Source organism: Sceloporus occidentalis, unplaced genomic scaffold, assembly GCF_023333645.1.
Source record: "Sceloporus occidentalis isolate IW3139 unplaced genomic scaffold, rSceOcc1.0.p SCAF_1, whole genome shotgun sequence".
NCBI lineage: Eukaryota > Metazoa > Chordata > Lepidosauria > Squamata > Phrynosomatidae > Sceloporus > Sceloporus occidentalis.
In genome coordinates, this window is record NW_028316981.1 from 219,276,899 (window position 1) to 219,296,967 (window position 20,069).

Sequence of the window (20,069 nt, forward strand, 5' to 3'; positions counted from 1 at the left end):
TGCACAACATATTTCTTCAAAAATGGAGCGTTAAGCATTGTAAATGGATCTGCCCATCATAAAGGTAAGTCCGTAGGAAGAGAGGGAAAAGGGAAAAGATTTCTGGTTCATATTCCCTGATGATGGGCAGGTTCAAAATCCTATGTACCGAAAATAGTGGTTAACCATTTTTAAAAGCATAGTTATGACTTCTCTCCACATTTAATAGGAAATTATCCAACACACGGTATAGAACTCATTTTCCTTCAAGAAAGGAAAAGTGAGAAGCATTTCCAATGAACATCTCCAACATTTTGGTAAGTCCCTAAAAGGTAGGTCTCTAACAGGTTCCTGTTTTTCCTCACTTGACAGCATCTTGCAACTAAGAACCGGGAAACATTTTATGGTTTAAGGGTTATGTCCTCATTTTGTAAATAACGTCTTTGTTGATCTGAAAGTATTTTTCAGGCTAAGAAGTGGAATCCCTCTGTTTTCTGAAGAGAGAGAGAGAGAGAGAGAGATCTTTAAGGTAAATTTTCATCTGCAATAAACAGAAGTATATAGAATTTGACAAGACCATTTTTATTTGCAGGGATTAGTTAATGAAAGATAAAGAAATCTTCTGTAAAGGATGAATATGGTTGAAAAAGCAGTCAGCTCCAAAAACAAGTTTCGAGTAATTTAAGATGCACAACATATTTCTTTAAAATGGAGTGTAAAGCATCATAAATGAACATTCCCATCATGGAGGTGAGTCCTTAAGGAAGAAAAGACAGGAAAAGTTTTCTTGATGTTGATGCCGATTCAAAATCCTATGTACCCAAAATACTGCTGAACCTTTTTAAAGAACGTATATGTGATTTCTCTGCTAATTTAATAGGAAGGTGAACTTTCCGGAGTCAATGTTCAGAGCTGTTCACCAAAGCATCATTTGATTTCAGAGCTGCACAAAGAAGGCTATACATCCTCACTTCCATGTGTCTTCTCACAATGTTTTTCTTCACAGGAGCCAGCAAGGAGCACAGCACAAGAACTGGTGGGGGAAGAGGGAGCATGGGTGGTGCGCTTGCGCATGGCTCTTGCTCATGGCATGCCCAGGCTAGTGCTGACTGCCACTTTTGGGGTCGGGAAGGAATTTTCCTCCAGGGCATATTGGCCGGAGATCCTGGAGGTTTTTCGCCTTCCCCTGGGCACTGGGCAGGAGTCACTGGTTAGGTGAATTGGCACATGCAGATCAATTTTCAAAAAGCATCATAGTCAAAATATTAAAACTAATAAAGATAAACCAGCATAAATAAAAATAAGAGATAATAAAAGAAAAATAAATGTATTGATAAAAAACTACTTCTTGTTTCCTTTGCCTTTTTCACTTCTATTACCTGATGTTGCATGGATTCTATGACAACATAGCTATCTGCCAGATAGCTAGGGATATGGGCTTACATTTTAGACATTTTGATTGTGTCAGCCTCATGGTTTCAGTTTTAAATTCTGGATCTAATTGTTGGTGAAATAGACCTCTCAGTCACAATACATTTTAGGTCTTGTAGCACCTTTGAGGCTAACAAAAAGAAAGATGTTGGCAGCATGAGCTTTCGTAGACTTCAATCTACTTCCTCAGATGTTCTGTGACTAAGAGACTAACATAGCTATATCTTTGAATAGGTTTTAGGTGTTAGAAATGCAATACACACTTGCTTAAAAGCAGATTGCAACTGACCATATATATCTGAAGAAGTTAGGATTGAAATATAAGACTACTCACCCAAAGAGTTGATTCCACTGAAATAAACAGGGTTTTGGAGTAAATGAATAGGATTGGTTGTATATGGTCCACACTGAGAATTAAAGTTCGCTACAGAAGTCAATGAAAGAACTTTGAAAGAAGTAGACTGAAATCCCAGTCTCTGTGTGCACAAAAGGACAACAGTGTGAGTGTATCCAGACTATACAATTATAGCGTGGATAAGGGGATCTGAGGTACACTGAACATCATTTTTCAGGTGGCACACAATTCTGTCTATCCATCAGATTTTAGAGAAGATATTGATGCCTTAATCAGTAATAAGATGGATGAGATTTAACAAACTGAAGCTTAAATAGAAAAGATTAACCAAAAAAACTGAACATACAAGGTAGTGCATGTCACTTTTCCAATACAGCATTTCAATCTGTCCAGAATGGGACAAGGTGGGCACTCTCTTTGAAGGTAAAGGTCACAAGCTAGACTTTGCTTTGCTCCTGAAAGTCCATATAGCAGACCATGGTCAAGGTGCCTTGCCCAGATGAGGCAAGTGTGCCAACGCCAATGATCTCTGTTTTGGGACAAGTTCAGGCCTAGTGTGTGGTGGAGGGTGAAACAAAAGGGTGGTTGTCAGTCAGTCCAGGAGTAGTTATAATAAATCAGCATTAAAGACACCAGAAGCCATCAAGGAGTAAACAAAGCTGTCAAACCAAAGCTAGTCCAAAATCGAGGAGTCACAACTACAGTCAGTCAGTCTACATAAGACAGCTGTGAACAACAAAGACATTGGGGATTGCTGGAAGAACTATGGGCATTTCCTTCAATAACACCAGCTACTAAAATCATCAGCATCTCTTACATTACAGCTTCTGGGATCAGTGTTTAATGTTCATTATTCAGCAAAGGGTAGTGGTGTGTCTTCAGCATCCTCAGCCTCTGCAACCTCCTGATGGGGAGCAGGGACCCCTACTACCTCAGCCCCAGCTCTTGGGACCTTCACTATCAGGAGTAGCGGATTCCTGGCAAGCTGCCTCTTCCTTCTCCTCTTCCACCTGAATTGTACAAGGTGTGAGTTAGGACATCTTTGAACTTTCGGAAAGATGTCAAACTACCTCCCCAGACTATGGAACTCATGATGCTGAAAAATGGGGCCATGACATTTGAAATGGCTTCATACTAGTAGATTGGTATAATATAAACACAGTAAAAGTAGCTGTGCCTACTGTCAGGTAGGTTGTTTCATGTGGCAGATGTCTGGAGGGAAGCTAAAAGTGTCAGAAGTAAAGCTGTATAGACAGTGAGCACAGCCATTTTACTAGTCTGTTTACTCCAAGTGTGGCAGATGTTATCTAATCACCACTGAGAAGAAATGATTCAATGGCCAGTCTAGTTGACTTTTGTTTATGGAATGAGAGGGGGCACTTTTTGGTCTTTCTCCTCAAGCAGAAAAAGCTCTACTACTAGCTCTCTAAACCAATACTTACATCCCTACCCATTCTGTACAGGGAAAAAGCGTATGAGGTTCAACCATTCCCTTGCCAGAAGGCCTCTTGGCAGGGGGTTGGACTGGATGGCCCTTGTGGTCTCTTCCAACTCTATGATTCTATGATTCTTCCCCCCAAAACCATAGCCCATGATCCAAAAAAATCCAAATCATTCTCAGTGGCACCATCTGTGGAGCCAGTTGTTTACGTCCACTATTTTCTTCTCCCTTCTTGAACCATGCCCTTTAACTGGGAGAAGAGATGAAATGGCAACCTGTGCATCCATTTCTTTCAGCTTCCTATCTAGAGCCTCATAATCCCTTATGATTTTCTGAAGGCTGTGCCCTGCAGTATCATTGGTTCCCACATAGACCAAAAGGAAGGGGTAACGATCAGTAGACAACACACCTCCTGAGACATCTTGTCAGATCCAGAAATCACTGATTCTTCACCCTTCAGCAAGGAGTCCACCACCACCACCATGTGTCTCCTCTGAGGCTTAGCAGCAGCTATTCCCTGTGCTAATACTCCCAAGGTTCCCTGCACTTTCCCTGAGAATTATCCCTGCTGCCCTTCCTCATCATCTCTGATAAGGGAGAGGGCTTCAAATCGATTCTGTACCTGCAATTTCACAGAATGACCCCTGGGTTCTCTACCTCTACTTGTTACATTCCTCCAGCTGTCTACCTGCTGTGTATGGGAACTGACCTCTTCCCCAGAAACTTCCTCCACTGTGTCCAGGAAAACGTCTTGCTCCTTAATATGCTGAAGGGCTACCAACTTGGTGAAGATACGCACAAGAACACAAACATACCACAACTGTTGCAGCTCTCTCACTGTTCATAGATTAAGCACTACTGTCACTCTGTCTTCTTAGATTTAGCTTTTCCATGCTTCTGGGAGACATGAAACAATGTGAATGCTTCCACATTCAATAGGCTTTTGCTGCAGAGCCAGGCAGCCAAACAGCTACTGAACAGAGATAATGGCAGTCTTGTTAGTACAGTGCAGAAGTAAAGCACTTCCACAAGCCTTTTAACTCAAGATGAATGAAACAAGCGCTAGTGAGGGTCCAAGTTTTACAACCAAGTTTTTACAATCCATGAAATGCGAAATGCCAGAACTCCAAGCTGGGTTCAGAAAAGAGACATTAGGTTTATATTGTAAACATATATTTAATAATGGAAGGCACCAAATAATTTCAGATGAAAATTAACCTGTGCTTGATAGATATGATATTTGATTTTGTAGGTCATAAGAAACTATGGCGGGATACAAACCGCCATATAGTACGTATTCTATACGTATTAGGGTTAGGAAGGGGCGGTGCTTCCGCACCCCCCTAACCCTAGTATGTATAGAATACGTACAACATGGCGGCGCCCCTTCCACATGGGGGCCGCCATGTTTACGTACTGGACGCATAGCGTCCAGACGTGTCGCGGCGCCTATGACATTGCGAATGCGTCATAAAGGCGCCGCAAAAAGAAGCTCCGAAATGGAGCTTCTTTTTTGCTCCGCGCGGGAGCTGCTGCAGCTCCCGCACGGCGGTCTGTATCCCGCCTATAGTTCACTCTAAAAGAAATGGGTTTGTCACAATACCTGGTAATCCTGATGCATAACAAGAGATCACTGTTTGAGCAGAATAAGGAGAAACATAATAGTTTCCAACTGGCAAGGCAATGAGTGCATGGGTGCATTTTATCACCCTATCTATTTAATTTCCCAACCATCATTTAGTATAAAAAAGCCAGTGGAGCTTCAAAAGTTTGCTCAAAATGTTTTGTGCATTTTGGTTGGACAATAAAGTTATCACTCTTTTGTGCATTTTATCTTGCTGTTTGGCCCTCACACATACCCCTGGATATGTTTGCTTGATTTGAGGATACCAGATTTTGCTGCAAAAGAGGAATCCTAAACAAGAAGGAACTAAGAACTGGGACTTAACTCTTTGAGGTTTCTACTTCCAGCAAAGGTAACATTTTAATTGGGACTATAATTGCCTGAGTTTTAACTCTGTTGTGTGTTTTCAAGCCATTTCCAACTTAAAGCAGCCCTAAGGCAAACTATCACAGGGTTTTTTGGGGCTGAGAGGGTGTGACTTGTCCAAGGTCACCCAATGGATTTCCATGACCAAGTGAAGAATTGAACCATGATCTCCAGAGCCCTAGTCCTACCCTCAAACCACAACACCATACTGGCTCTCAGCTTTTACCTATACAGCATCTAAATGTTTTTCCAATTGTACGTCTTCAGAAATGCCCCAAAATGAGGTCTAGGTCTTCACAAAACACAGAGACATCCTGGATCCCAAGAGGAGTTACTTTACTGCTGCTAATGGAGTTTAAATTTGACTGCCCTTTGGGTCCCCAAATTGGCAAAAGAAGGGATCAGCCTCGGCCTGCACTGAGATCCCTCCATACCAAGAAACTACAACATCTGATACAAAATACAGGCATACATCATCACTTTCCTACTTCTGTATGTTTTTTTTAAAAACATCCTTTGCCTAATAAAGTCACTGGAGCTTCAAAAGCTTTCATGAAGAGTTTTGTAGATTTTGTGCATAAAGGTATCACTCTTTTGTGGATTTTGTTTTATCTCGCTGCATGGCCAACATAGCTACTAAAGAATGTTTAATTTTATGTAGATAATACAGAAAATAGAATTAGACTCAAAGGAAGAACTGGGGGAAAGAACATCAACAATTTAAGATATGTATATAATGCATATTACTTGCAGAATACAGCAAAGATATAGAACAAATATTAAGGAAATTTAAGGAAGAACATGCAAAGGCTATGTTACAACTAAACTTTAAGAATACAGTCGGCCCTTCTTATACACGGATTTTTATACACGGATTCAAGCATACACGGTTTGAAAATGTTCCAAAAAAGTATAAATTTACCTTGATGTTCCATTTTTTATTAGGGACACCATTTTGCTATGTCATTATATTTAATGGGACTTGAGCATACACGGATTTTGTTATACACGGGGGATCTTGGAACCAAACCCCAGCGTATAACAAGGGTCCACCGTACAAAATTACTGGTCATGGAGGATTTATATAACTTTAAAGTGGGTAATAAAGACATAGAAATAGTTAAAAGATTTTCTATATCTTGGCTCAGTCATTAACTGAAATGCAGACTGCTGTCAAATCATAAGACTAAGACTTAGAAGAGCAGCTATGAAGAAGCTAGGTAAGGTCTCTCATTCACCAAGCTTGCCCCAACTCAATGATGACCAGGCAGCTGTCAGGATCATAGCTCCTACCATGTTTGCCGGTCTAATGTGTATATACTTTATATTGCTAGATAATGGGTTGTGTTACTACAATGGTGATGCTGTTTAGAAGGAGCATTATTTGTTGAGGCTGGCTAATGAGCAGATGTGAGGGGAAAATAATGAGCTTTGAACTGTAAAAGTCAAGTCAATGGGAACGCTTCATGCAAAGAAGAAAAACGGGGAAACAAGATTGTTTTGATTTTAAGGCAAATAGGGTGCAAAGATGCAAAAGTTTGAATTGCTGTGTGCTTTTATTGTACTCTGCAACTGAAAACGCTTCAGTTTTGTCAATAATACCATGCTGTGAACAACCTTTAGTTTCTGGAATAAAGCTTTCTGTTTTACTAAAGCTTGTGTCTCTGAGCTAAAAGAATCTAAATAACAACAACAACAAATAATTATTCTGTCACTTTTAATTCAGGTAACCTCAAAGAAAATGAGCCAAAGCATTTCGGATGAGGTACTAAGCCACTTCCATCATTTTAACATTTCAAAAGGTCTAGAAATAAGCATCAGGCTCAAATTACAAATATGTCTGTCAGAGTGCCACAATGTTTAACACTATTGCTGAGGCAAATGTTTAATTCTGTGAAAGAATTCACTTACAGGTCTATCTGGTAGAAGAAAAGCACTGCCTTCATTAATAAGCAAATGGCAAATATGTCTATCACAGTGTTTTGTGGCATGAAAATGATGATGTGAATGCCCACTGTCTATACAGTTCCTCGGCAGGGACCTTTTTTTCGCTGCAGGTAAGTCCTGAACCCCTCCACTCCTTTCATTTTGACATGAAAACAGCCGAGTGAAAATCCAGTTCAACTCAACAGATTTTCCCACATACCTGCTTACCTCCATCCTACATCCACCATCTCAGCATACTGGAGAGAGCAGCCCAGCCTCCTCCTTCAAGCAACAAATCCCACCCACAGTCTGTCCCAGTTAAACCATCGCAAGAATCATCTTCTGTTTCTTCTTTCTTTTTCTCTTTCTCTCTTCAAATTGGGCAGTGGCATCAGCAAAAAAAGTCACTTCATCTTTTGCCTCTATTTCCCTCTTTAGGACTTGGAGACCAACCATATTAAATCCCAGCGTATCCTGTAGATGGAAAATATATAAGAAGGAAACAGGAAAAGTGCAGTGTACCTGCTCCCTTTTGATTTTTCCACATTTAGTTATGTTACAACCTGTGAATTATTTCACTGCCATGGCTATCAATTGATGTATCTAAGATACAGTGTCTGAAGACAAAAAATATTTTATGTGGCACAAAAATAAACAAAAGCAAAAGTGGCATTTGTTATTCTGAAGGCCTATTCAAGACATTTTAACATCACTTGTTGAATTCTGAGCAACTTCTCCCCTCCTCCCCCAATTCCAACTGATGATCGGAGGCCACAGGCTGTAAATTCGATGATCTGAGCAGAGGCCTCAAACACAGGGTCTCTACTGGCCTGGCTCACCTCTCTTTTAATCTGCTCCTGTGCTGAAAGTCTGATCTGTTCTACTGTGGTATTCCAAACCTACTATAATCTTGTCTTTCATAACTCCCCTTTAACGACAATAGTTATTTCTACATTGCTTCCTTTTCAGGGTTTTTTTCTGAACTGTAGGCATAATTTGCTTCTTAGCCCTACTCTGCAGTAACACCTTTTCTAGGGTCTCTCTGCAAAAAGTAGTTTGAAAGACATATACGTTAAATCTGAACTAAATTTTTTATCAGCCTCCCAATGAAGGAGCCTTTTGTAGCAGTAATGTTCCTAGCTATAAATGCCTCACATCTGTTACAAACTGCAGTCATGTCTCACATCTGCTACAAATTGCAGGGCCCTCTCTATTCTTTCAACTGCCCTGTGTAAAAATCTCAAGCTAATGTCCTAGGACGGTGAATCTTTTAGAGACTGAGTGCCCAAACTCAGTGGCATTCCTACGTTGGGTGTCACCAGGTGCCAACGTAGCATAGTGGTTTGAGCGTGTGACTCTGGAGATTAGAGCTCAAATCCCAGCTGGACCATGAAACCCACTTGGGCAAGTCACACTCTCTCAGCTTTAGGGGAAGGCACAGATGGGAATCTGAGACAGCTGAGGTAAGATTTCCATGATCATTCTCTTAAAAGTACTAATTTATATATCGGTTAGATGTGTATTACTGCACAATAGAGATCGTCCCATAACAACCTTCACAGTCAGAGAACTCTATCCTGGCTTTAACTTGCTAAATGATGGTTCACAACTGTGATGTAAATTGTCCAATCCTACTCCATTTTGCTGGCAGTTGGAAGAGAGGGAAGAATGGATGATGATGGGAACATATTCTAAAGTAGAATATGATGCCTCTGTATCAATATTGAGTTTCCATGCTTCTCACTGTTTCAGTTGTTATGAATTCATTTTTAGTGACAAACCTCTCACCACTGTATGTTTTGAACCTGTAATGCAGCTTGTCACATAATGTATTATAGCTAACACAGCTGAATGTAGTCTTCAATACACTAATGCAGCCACTGTCTAAGATAATCAGAATTTACTTATTAACCCACCTTGCACTGCTCCTTGCCCCCTCTATAAGAGTAAGGAAGATGCTGTGGAGTTAGGGAGAACTGGACTGGCACCCAAACTGTGTACTCTTTACACTAAGCAACACCTCACAGATGCACACTTACCCTCACTTCACTGACTTGAGATTTGGTGGTTTTCTTCAGGTTCTCCATCACCTTAACAAGCAGCTGGTTGCTTGTGATCTGCCCAAAGTGTATCCTGAGATGGGGGAATGGACAAAAAGGAAATTGCAGGGTTCAAATTGTGAAGTATATTAAAATGCTGGCTGTATTTTCTTAATGGCTTTCTGATTGCAGGAATAAAAGATTTGAAAACATGTCAAGAGGTAAACCAGTCTCATAAGGCAAGTGTGTGCCCTTAGTTTATTCAAGCCCAGTGGGAGAGTCAAAGAAGACAGAAAAGACAAAATATGTTTTCCTATTGATTGCCACTGTATTGATATTGCTTATTGTTATTGCCTGCTTTATATGGCTGGAGAGCTGGGAGGGATTAGTTTGTTTTTTACTGTATTTTTATTGTACTTCCATTGTTGTTAGTCACCAGGATTCCTCGTTGATTGGGTGAGATACAAATAAATTTATGATTGTTGTTGTTGTTGTTATTAAAATAGAAAAAGCAATGGAAACTGGGTGGCAGGAGGGAGGCAACGGACAATCAACTGAGCCACATAACAATACTGTTAAATGTTGTACAGAAAGAGGTGCCTGTTTTTAAACTTGGTACACATGCTGGTTAGCATGGCCTATAAAAGAGTGATCACCTGGGTTCCATTCAGTTAGTCCTTGACTTAAGAGTCCTAAAATAGACTAAAGGATGAGAGAAAGGAGAAGGGTGATGGAAGTATGCTTACAACTGATGAGCTAAATTCTGAAATGGACTGGAGTTTTAAGTTCAACACCATCTTATCTAGAGAAGTGCAGATAGACCTCAACAAAATTTCTATGCTATGCAAAAGGATTTGAAATAACAGGCAGATATTCCTCTCTGGAACTCTTCCAGTGGGTATAAGTCAGAAAGACTAGTTTTAAGAAATTATTCAAGCCTATGGAGCTTGAATATGTGTGAGCCTCTGTTTTTGCAGGGAGGTCCAGAAAAGATCCCCTACAAAAATGGATGGCCAACAGTACGAATTACTGTCATATTGAGGATGAGCAAATGTCTTTGCTCTGGAAACCAACTGAACTAAGGATATTAGCATCCCTAATATTTGCACTAGATACAAATTAATTGACAGAAATGAAATTTGACATTTGTGTTAAATTTATTAAATTATATTAAGCTCAGGAGATGATTCTTGTGAAGTGTAAAAATCAGCATTGCCTGGTGAAAGTTACACATTCCACAATACAATCTGCCCACACAGATTGCAGCAAAGATCAATTTCCTTATTAACCAAATTCTGAAGATATTTCAAACCATTTCTCTAATTATCGTCACTAGCCCAAAAAGTAAAACGAGAAAGAAATGTTACTGTTTTTAACTGCTTTCAGATTGAGTTTGACTCATGGCAATCCAGTGAATGAGACACAACCAAGCCCCGCTGTCCTCAACCTCTCTTCTCAGGTCCTGCAGGCTCAGGGCCATAGCTTCATTGGTTGTGTCTGTCCAATCTGTGTCTGTCTTCCCCTCTTTCTACTGCCCACCTTTCCGAGCATTATTGTCTCTTCTAGTGAACCCTGCTTTCTCATGATGTGTCTGAAGTAGCCAAAGATAAAGGTAGTCCCTTGTGATGAATGTCTAGGCATAACTGACTGTAGGGGACGGTGTTCATATCCATTACTAAGCTAAAGAGCCAGTGTTGTCAGAGGACTGTGCTGGTGGTCATGTGGCCAGCATGACTGCAATGAATGCTGTTATATTCCCACTGAAGTGGTAACTATCTACTTGCATTTGCATGCTTTTGCACTGTTAGGTTGGCAAAAGCTAGGACTAGTGACAGGAGCTCACCCCATCATGCAGCACCTGGGCCTCAAACTGCCAACCTTCTGATCTTCCAATCATCAGAACTGGCGTCATATAATACTAAGCCACCGCATCCCTACGAATGTTGTCTAAAGTACAAAAGTCTTAATTTAGTCATTTTGGCTTCCAGGGAGACTTTGACTACCCACAGTAGCCTCACCACTCTTCTCCAGTAACACATCTCTAATGAGTTGATTTTCTTTCTATCAGCTTTATTCACTGTTCAGCTCTAACATCCATACATGGTGACGGGAAATAAAATGGCTTGGATGATCCTAACTTTGTATTCAGCTTTATACCTTCGCACTTTAAGATCTTGTCCAGTTCTCTCATAGCTGGCCTTCCCAATCATAGTCTTCTTCTGATTTCTTGACTACAATACCCCCATTCTGATCAATGACTGATCCAAGATATGGAAAATCTTAACGTTGATATTCCTGCCTCCAACCTTCGCTTCTCCTTCTTCTGTGTCTGTGTTATTTTCAGCATACAGTTTGAACAGATAGGGTGACATAATGCAGCCTTTCCTGACGGCCTTTCTGACTGGGAACTATTCTGTTTCTCCACATACGCAGCGACGACCGTATATAGCCAGAAACAGTGCCATCCCTCGGTACCAAGGGAGCAGCCTTAACCAGACATCAGAGTTGGGGGGGAGGGTCAAAGAAACATGAGAAATGATGTGCCAAGTGCCCCAAACTCCATCATTCTGGCCCCAAAACATGTTCTTGGCTTATACATGAGATCAACTTATAGTCATGTATATACTATATGTGGAATAGCATGTAAGTTTCAGGGCCCTAGGTCATACCTTTCTTGGTTGGGCCAGGAATGTTTCAGCACCCATTATAATAACAATGGCCCGTTCTGCACGGGCCTTTGCGCCGCCCCCGTCACGTACTAGGGGTTGGCCGAGGACCTAGCATCCATACTGGCCTCACCCCTAGCACGTGACAGGGGCGTAAAAATGGTGGCGCCCTATACACACGGGCGCTGCCATTTTTATGTGCCGGATGCTTAGCGTCCGCACGTCCCCCTTGCCTTGCAACGTCACGAGTGCACCATTTTAGTATAGTATTAGCAACAAAAAGGGACTTAACACCTTTGTGGAAGAAGAGGCTCACCACCTGATCCTGATGCGCTTCCCATCTTTAAATCCTTTCTCCTTGCTCACTTACTTCACTATCAGGCTTGCATGACAGAAACCAGCTTAAAACAGGATGAGTCATGAGTTGAGGTGGGAGAGGAGAAAATTGTAGTATGCTCCCCCATGTAGTACTCTGAGTGCCATACACACACACACACACACATCTGGTTTGATTGTTGGAGACCAACAAGATTATTACATGGGGCTTTGAAATCATGAGTACAGCCAGGCAAAAAAGTGGCTTTCATGATACTTATCACACAATGATGCCTCTGACCCATAGCTGCTGTTTTCCTGATACACAGTGAGGGCATCTCTTTTAATTGACAAGGATATCTGTCAATGATCTTCCAATCACACTAGTCTCTGGGTACAAAATGAGATGCCCTCACTGCCAGGGCAGTTGTGATACTGGCAGTCATGTGGGTTCAGTGTCCCCTGCACTCCCTCTGCCCCCCCCCCCCCCTCTGTCTCACTATAAGCATCAGATTATGCAGAATGGGGAAAGATATAGAGAAGGCCGAAAGGAATTCAGGTTACAGGAGTGAATAGTCAACCTAAGCATTTTTTTCAAGTAGTGTTTATGAAGTCACACTTTCTCTAATGGGAAATTAGGCTGTGGGGCCAAGCCGGAGGAGATCTGTAGGGAAATCAGGCTGTAACATCAGGCTTTTATTTTTGACAATTTATGCGCATGATTTTTTGGGTGACATGTCTGTGTGCTTGCTTGTGCTTTATTTCCTCTTGCTCCTGAATTATTATTATTATTATTATTATTATTATTATTATTATTATTATTATCATTATTACAGTGGAACCTCGCCATAGGCGGGCGCACCATAAGCGGCCTTGAGCATACGCACTCAAGCCGCGGCGCGCACGTGGGGCGGAAGGGGTGGCGCGTCCGATTCAGTTGAATGGGCGTGCGTGCCCATTGCACCCGGCGCATCTCCGCGCCGCCGTGCACGAGCCCCATTGTTTACAATGGGGCTCGAGCATAGGTGGAAATCACCATACGCGACGAGATCCGGAACGGATCCCTTGCGTATGGCGAGGTTCCACTGTATTAGTGTTATATGAGGATGCTACAGTCAGAATGCCTGCGCTGCGTTTCCCTTTTATTCCCAATTGATTCCATTGGTTAGAGCATTCGCTCCTCTCATCGGAGGGGAGGGAGAGGAGGAAAGAGCCCAAGGAAAAAGGGGAATCTGGATGCAAAGGGTGACAGGAGGCCAAAGGGGAAATCAGGGTGACTGGGCTGCAAAGGGCTTGTGGGGGGGGGGGAAGGAGAAAGTGATGGAGGAGGGGGAGGAGGAGGAGGAGGAGGGAGCCATGGGAAGAAGGGAGCCATGGAGGGCATCCTATAATGGAGCAGGAGGAGGAGGATGAAGGAGCCAGGGCAGAGGGAGGTGAGGGTCAGAAGGAAGGAAGGAAGGAAGGAGGAGGAGGAGGAGGATTGCCCAGGGAAATAGGGCTGTGGGGCCAAGCTGGGGGATGTAGGGAAATGGATGCAGTAGAAGCAGCCTCTTTTGACAATTTATGCGCATGATTTTTTGGGTGCTTGCTTTCCTCTTGCTCCTGGAACTTAAGAGCCATTATTATTGTTGTTGTTGTTGTTGTTGTTGTTAGTGTTATATGTGGATGCTACAGTCAGAATGCCTGCGCTGCATTTCCCTTTTATTCCCAATTGATTCCATGGGTCAGTTGGAACTGACAGGTCACTCTCTCTCAGCCTCAGTGGAAGGCAATGGCAAAGTGTAAGCAGGAGGAAAGGGGTCAGGTCAGGTCAGGTCAAAGGCAGGGCACGAATGGAGCTCCCATCAGGCACTTTCCTCCCTTTTTTTTAAAAAAAATTAATTTTGACAAAATATGCGCATGTTTTGTTTTGTTATATAGATAGATAGAACATGGCTGGCAGCTTGTTCCCTTTCCCTTTCATTTGCTGGCTTCCAGAAAAGGGGAAATGTTGCAAATGGGCTAGCCTTTTTTTCCTTTGCGAATCAATCCAAAAATGTGAATGTTACATTTGTTGCTCTTGTCAATTAGGCAACTGACAAAACGATACATGCTTTTGCTACTGTCTCTTCAGGGGCAGCCCTGAATTGCTTTTAAAAGCAAAAAAGAATGCAAGGCAATCGCATCCTATTCTGGCATTTCCAAGGTGAGGAATCTATTATTATTATATTATTACATGTGTAAGAGGCATTCTGGAGTGGCAAGGAGTGGGGGATACAGGATGCATTAACTTGCATTTTGGGGTTGAAAATGGAGCCAAGGGCAGATCATACCCTGCACTGACCCAAATGCGCGCGCGCACACACACACACACACACGAGATTTTAAATTGACAAAATGTGCATACTTTGAGGCATTTTGTGCATGGCTCTTTAAAAAAAAAGGATGGGGGAAGCACACTTCCAATGCCCCTGCAAATGTCACCTATGACGATTGCTTGATTGATAGCAGGCGCCCTCAAGTTAAACCCGATAAGGCATTCGGGATAAAATGCCCCTCAATCGTAGTCGGCACTCATTAATGGAGAGATTCAGGGGAGGGGCATCCAGATCTACCCAGTTCCACCCACGTTAACTGGGCCAGTGGGAATGGGGTCTAAGATAACTGGCAGCAGGTCTCTTAGATCCCTCCCAGCTCTGAGCAATTGCAGGAAGTGAATCTGGAAACCTCTTCATCATCATCTTCATCATCAATTTTCTTTCTTATCTCCTCATGTAAAGGATTGCTGCTGTCATTGAGTTATATGATGTTACACCATAAAGTTTATGGAATTAACACAAGAGTATAATGAAACATTAAACCAGTTGTTGTTCTCCTGTAGTTGCAAATACTTTTTCTTCTCCTCTTTCTCTGCTCAGCTGTTACCCAGTTCTTGGGGCTATTACTATAGCCCAGGGGCAGAAATCATTTGGCTCTCCAAATGTTGTGAACTGTCTCCAGATAAGACCATTGAGTTGGGAAAAGAGTCTGTCCTTGGGGCTGATCTGTGCACTAAGGCCTGTTACAGACGGGCTCTTCCGGTGCCCCCGTCACATGCTAGGGGTTGGCCGAGGACCTAGCGTACACACCGGCCTCACCCCAGCATGTGATGAGGGCATAAAGATGGCGGTGCCCTATAAACACGGGCGCTGCCATCTTTACATGCTGGGTGCATAGCATCCGCACGTTGCGCACCGGATGTGACGCTGCTAGTGCGTGAGTAGCACCTCGCGGCGTCTCATCTGGGATGGAAGAAGCGCCATTTCAGTGCTTCTTCTTTGCTGTGTCCGGGAACCGCGCGGTTTGAGTGCTGCGGTTCCCGGACGCAGCAACCAGCAGCGGCGCGAGACTGCCCCTTCTGGGCGGTCTGTAACATGCCTTACTCTCTCTTATAAAGTTGTGGGGCTTGGGAAGGAGCCCCCAGGGTTGGCCTTCCAAAAATTATTGTCCGAGATGGCAACCGGTCTCTTTGGATTGCCCTTGGGGTCTGGTGTTTCAACCAAGGGTGGCTGGGGAGGTCTCACAGGTTGACAGCTGTGGCCCCAGCTAAACCTGTGCCAGGTTCTTCCTCCTTTCATTTATCAGACCCCAGGTCTCAAACATTTAATGAGGTTTTAAATCAATAAAGATGGCCCTTGTTTAACCACAAATGCTGTATCTGATCTCATTATTCCATGGTTGGTCAGCAAAGAGCTTTCTTGATGGCTGCTCCTAAGCTATGGAGCTCCCTTCCAAGGGCTCCTCCTTTGCCCTCTCTCTGCTCTCTTTCTGCTGCCAGAGCAACCCTTTTTATTTAAACAGGCCTTCAGCTTTTAACTGGTTGGGACAGAGGAATAGTCAATGAGTGTGCTATATATTTTTAAATACGTTGATTTTTAAAAAATCATTTAATGGTTTAATTTGATTCATTGTTTAACAGTTTTTAAACTTTTGTACTGTACAGGTTGTGTCTCCCTTATCCTGAATGCTTTGGACCAGGGGTGTTCTGGATTTCAGATTTCGTTGGATTCTGAAATACCTGTATTCGCATATATGTATATAAAGAGATATCTTGGAGATGTGATCCAAGTCTACACATAAAATCGATTTATGTCAAGTTGAAGGCTTTCCTGGCCAGCATCCATAGTTTTTTATGGGTGTTTCAGGCTATGTGGCCACGTTGTAGAAGAGTTTCTTCCTGACGTTTCGCCAGTATCTGTGGTTGGCATCTTCACAAAGTCTTCTAGAACATACCACAAAGCCCGAAAAACCCACAAAAAACTATAAATTGATTTATGTTTCATATACATCCTATAGACGTAGCCTAGAGGTCCTCTGATACAGTATTACAAATAAATTTGTGTATGGAACAAAGTTTGTTTACACTGAACCATTAGAAAACAAAAATGCCACTATCTTAGCCATACATGAAAAGGTTTTGGTTTTTGGAATATTTAAGAATTCCAGATACGGTAAACTCAACCTGTGTATTGTTTTAGCTGTTTTGGTTTAATATATTTCAAACCATTTGAGTCCCATATTAGGAAAAGGTGGGATATTAAATAAAATAAAATAAAACAAATAACTTCCACTTTGTCTCCCTATCCCCCACACTTTGCCATTTGCACATTGTGATTGTGATGAAATTGGTGATGTTTCTGCTGAGGCGCATTCATAAAGCTTTCAGTGATGCATCAAGCTTAGTAGAAAGCAAGGGGAAGGAGGAAGGGAGCTTTCATGGGAGACACTTGGCATTTCTTGTGGGCCCTTTTCTGTTAAAGGAGGAGGGGATTCAGCACAAAATAACAGAAGAGAAGATACTGTGTACATATGTTTTAGATACACACAAAAAAAGGGGAGGGGGAGAGACATGCAACCCAAACCAACCAACCATTTCCCCATCCGAACTTCAAAACTTCACGTAGCCAAGTGAACTTTCTATATATTTCTTTTATTTGTCTCAAATCAAGGATATTGAGATGTACGAATAGCCAAAGCTTAGAAAGTGATGTTCTTTAATGTGCCTCCACTACTCAGAAGATGGAGGCAAAATGATGCAATCAATGTGGAATAATCCTTCTCAGATTATTCAGATTGTTTCGCAGAACAAAAGGCAAGGCTGGCAGTTCAGTTCTAGAATGAACAGTTGTAGATTCCCAAGGAGATGGGAGCAAAGGGGTCCAACAGCTGAGGTGAGTTGCCAAACTCTATCTTTTAGATCGCCTGGCTCTCCAAATAACCTTTGTCTAGAAAAACGATGAGATTTCCCATGGTCTTAAAAGATATGATATAAAGCACAGTAAAGAAAAGAAGGAAAGAGCATTTCCAGTGAATATCAAGTTTCTGGTAAGTCCCTACAGAGGAGGTCCTGGAAAAAAAACCAGAGTATTGGTGCTTGTTAACCCTTTTCTTAATAGCTTCTTCAACCTAATTATGGGGAAGTATTTTCCATGGTTAACATTTTATTTCAGCATTTTCTAAATGACCTCTCTGCAGATTTAAAAGGAAATTTTCAAATTTGAAAGGAATTTAAAAAGAACTGCAATAGATCTGTTTTATAAGGAGGAGCAGTAACACCTTCCAGGTTACTTAAGGTATGTTTTCAAATATCATCGTAATAAAAGACTGAGATGGTGAGAGCATAGCAATGTTTCTTTTCAGATTCACAGCTTCCAGTTTAAGCATTAATCTTAGAACAAAATATCCGGTGCAACGTGAGAAGTATTTTTTCAAGAAGAGTGTTTAAAAGCATCTTAGGTTAATATGAGGTGGAGGTGAGTCCTTAGAAGTCGGTTCTGTAGAAAGAAAGAAAGTGGAACATTTTATTTCACCGTTTTCTAAATGACCTCTCTGCAGATTTAAAAGGAAATTTTCAGATTTAAAAAGAACTGCAAACACTTCTGTTTTATAAGATGGAGCAGTAACACCTTCCAAATTGAGGTATGTTTTTAACTGTCATCAATATAGAAGAATGAAATGATGATAGCATGACAATGTTTCTTTGCAGGAAATGCCATGGCTTTTCACAACTTCAATTTATTTAAGCGATAATCTCAGAACAAAAAGTCCAGTGCAGTCTAAGATGTATAAGGCTCCCCCCCCCCCAAAAAAAAAAAAGCATTTAAAATATCATGTTAATATGAGGTGGAAGTAAGTACTTAGAAGCAGGTTCTATAGAGAGAAAGAAAGTGGAATTCTGAACTGTTCAATATCTCAAGGCCTGAAAATATCTACATTGGTTCAACATTTTGAAGATAATTTTTGTGACATTGCAAATTTAACAGGAACCTAAAATGAGATTAAGAAATGTATTTATATCAAAAAGCTCTGTGCAAGGCAAGGAACCTACATGTGAAGAATGGAAAGCATCACAGATGAACTTCAGAAGCCTGGAAGAAGATCTTTGTGATGTGTCCATTGCTCAGGAAAACAGATACGCAATCACTCCTTCTGTCTGTCTGCTGATTTATTTGGATAATTCCTGTGTCCTTTCCCTCTGAAAGGTAATCTTCTCTGGTTTTTAAAAAAACATTCATTGTCTTTTCCTTCCCTAAAGATTTTATCAGTATCTCCTGACGTGGCTGCTCTCCATTTAATAAACACCAAAGCAGAAAAGGGTTTACAAACTTGTGTATAACACACAAAATAAATGCTACTTTTGTTCAATCTCTTCAGGCCTATTTAAAGCCCAGTTTATCCAGAAGAGGAATTGATTAAGAAACTATTGACTGGAAAAGTCAATCTATATGAAATGAAAGCAAAATTCATGCACAGCATTGACTACAACAATGTGTAGGTGAGAAGGAGGCAAGTATGAGAACCTTTACTGTTTAAAACATATATACAAGATTTAAAGACCTCAGCTACACTGGGATGCTCTCGCATTTCATGTTATTTGTCTAATATTAGAAGAAAGGCTAGTGATCATATATTAACATTGGTTGAAGGACAGAAGCTAAATAATATGAAGAATAGATTGAATGAGGAAAGAAGTTGTGCTCCTTTTAAAATACACAATACTACAGTAAGGAGATCAGGTGAGAAATAAGAAACACAGTTCTAGAACAAAAAGTTACATACTCTGGAAAGACTGGAATACACAATGTAGTATTTGTAGTTCTATGTGCTTTGTTTTGCCTGGTTCTTTAACTAACCTTTCACTAGTTCAGGTTTCTGCACCAAAGTTTATGACATGAGGTATAGAATGGAATGGAAAAATGAACATCTCCAACATTTTGGTAAGTCCCTAAAATGAAGGTCCTTTTATTGGGAAGAGAACAGATTCCAGTTTTTCCTCATTTAATAGTCTCTTGGAACGAAGCACTGCGAAATATTTATTATGGTTAAAGGGTTATGCCATCTTTTTATAAATGACCTCTTTGTAGATCTGAAAGGAAGTGGAAACCTCTTGTTCTCTGAAGAGAGAGAGAAAGATACATCTTTCAGGTAAATTTTCATATGCAATAAGCTCAGAAGAACCCAGAATTTGACAAGACCCTTTTAACTTGCAGGGATTACTTCAGTTTAAAAAGGAAAAAGAAATCTACTGTAAAACAGAAGCATAATTAAGAAAGCAATCAGCTCCTAAGAAAAAGTCTGGAGTAATATAAGATTTCCAACATATTTCTTCAAAACTGGAGCATCAAGCATCATAAATGAATGTTCCCATCATGGAAGTGAGTCTTTACAAAGGAAGGGGAAAGGGAATAGATCTCTGGCTTGTTTTCTTTGATGATTCAGGAAATGCCATGGCTTAAAAAAGTATAAAGAGAACGACAGCTTCAACTTAATTAAGCAAGAAACGCAGAACAAAAAGTCCAGTGCAATGTTGGAAGTGTAAGACATATTTATTTTTCACAAGAGTGCTTAAAATATCATAAGTTAATATAAGGCGGAAGTGAGTTCTTGGACGTAGGTTCTGTAGAAAGAA

General features: G+C 41.2%; 1 protein-coding gene across 3 annotated transcripts in view; it reads right to left on the minus strand.

Moving 5' to 3' along the window:
- Positions 1-20,069, minus strand: part of LOC149323476 (WD repeat-containing protein 3-like) — a 108,719-nt gene that overhangs the window by 22,776 nt on the left and 65,874 nt on the right. For 2 of the 3 annotated variants that reach the window (XR_016275165.1, XR_016275159.1), the window contains exons 27-28: positions 9,162-9,255; positions 7,351-7,596 (exon numbers count right to left, since the gene is read on the minus strand). The gene's annotated coding sequence lies outside the window, so the exon portion shown is untranslated. Of the gene's footprint in view, positions 1-448; positions 474-7,350; positions 7,597-9,161; positions 9,256-20,069 lie in introns of those variants that run through there. The other variant, XR_016275171.1, reaches the window with a different exon arrangement.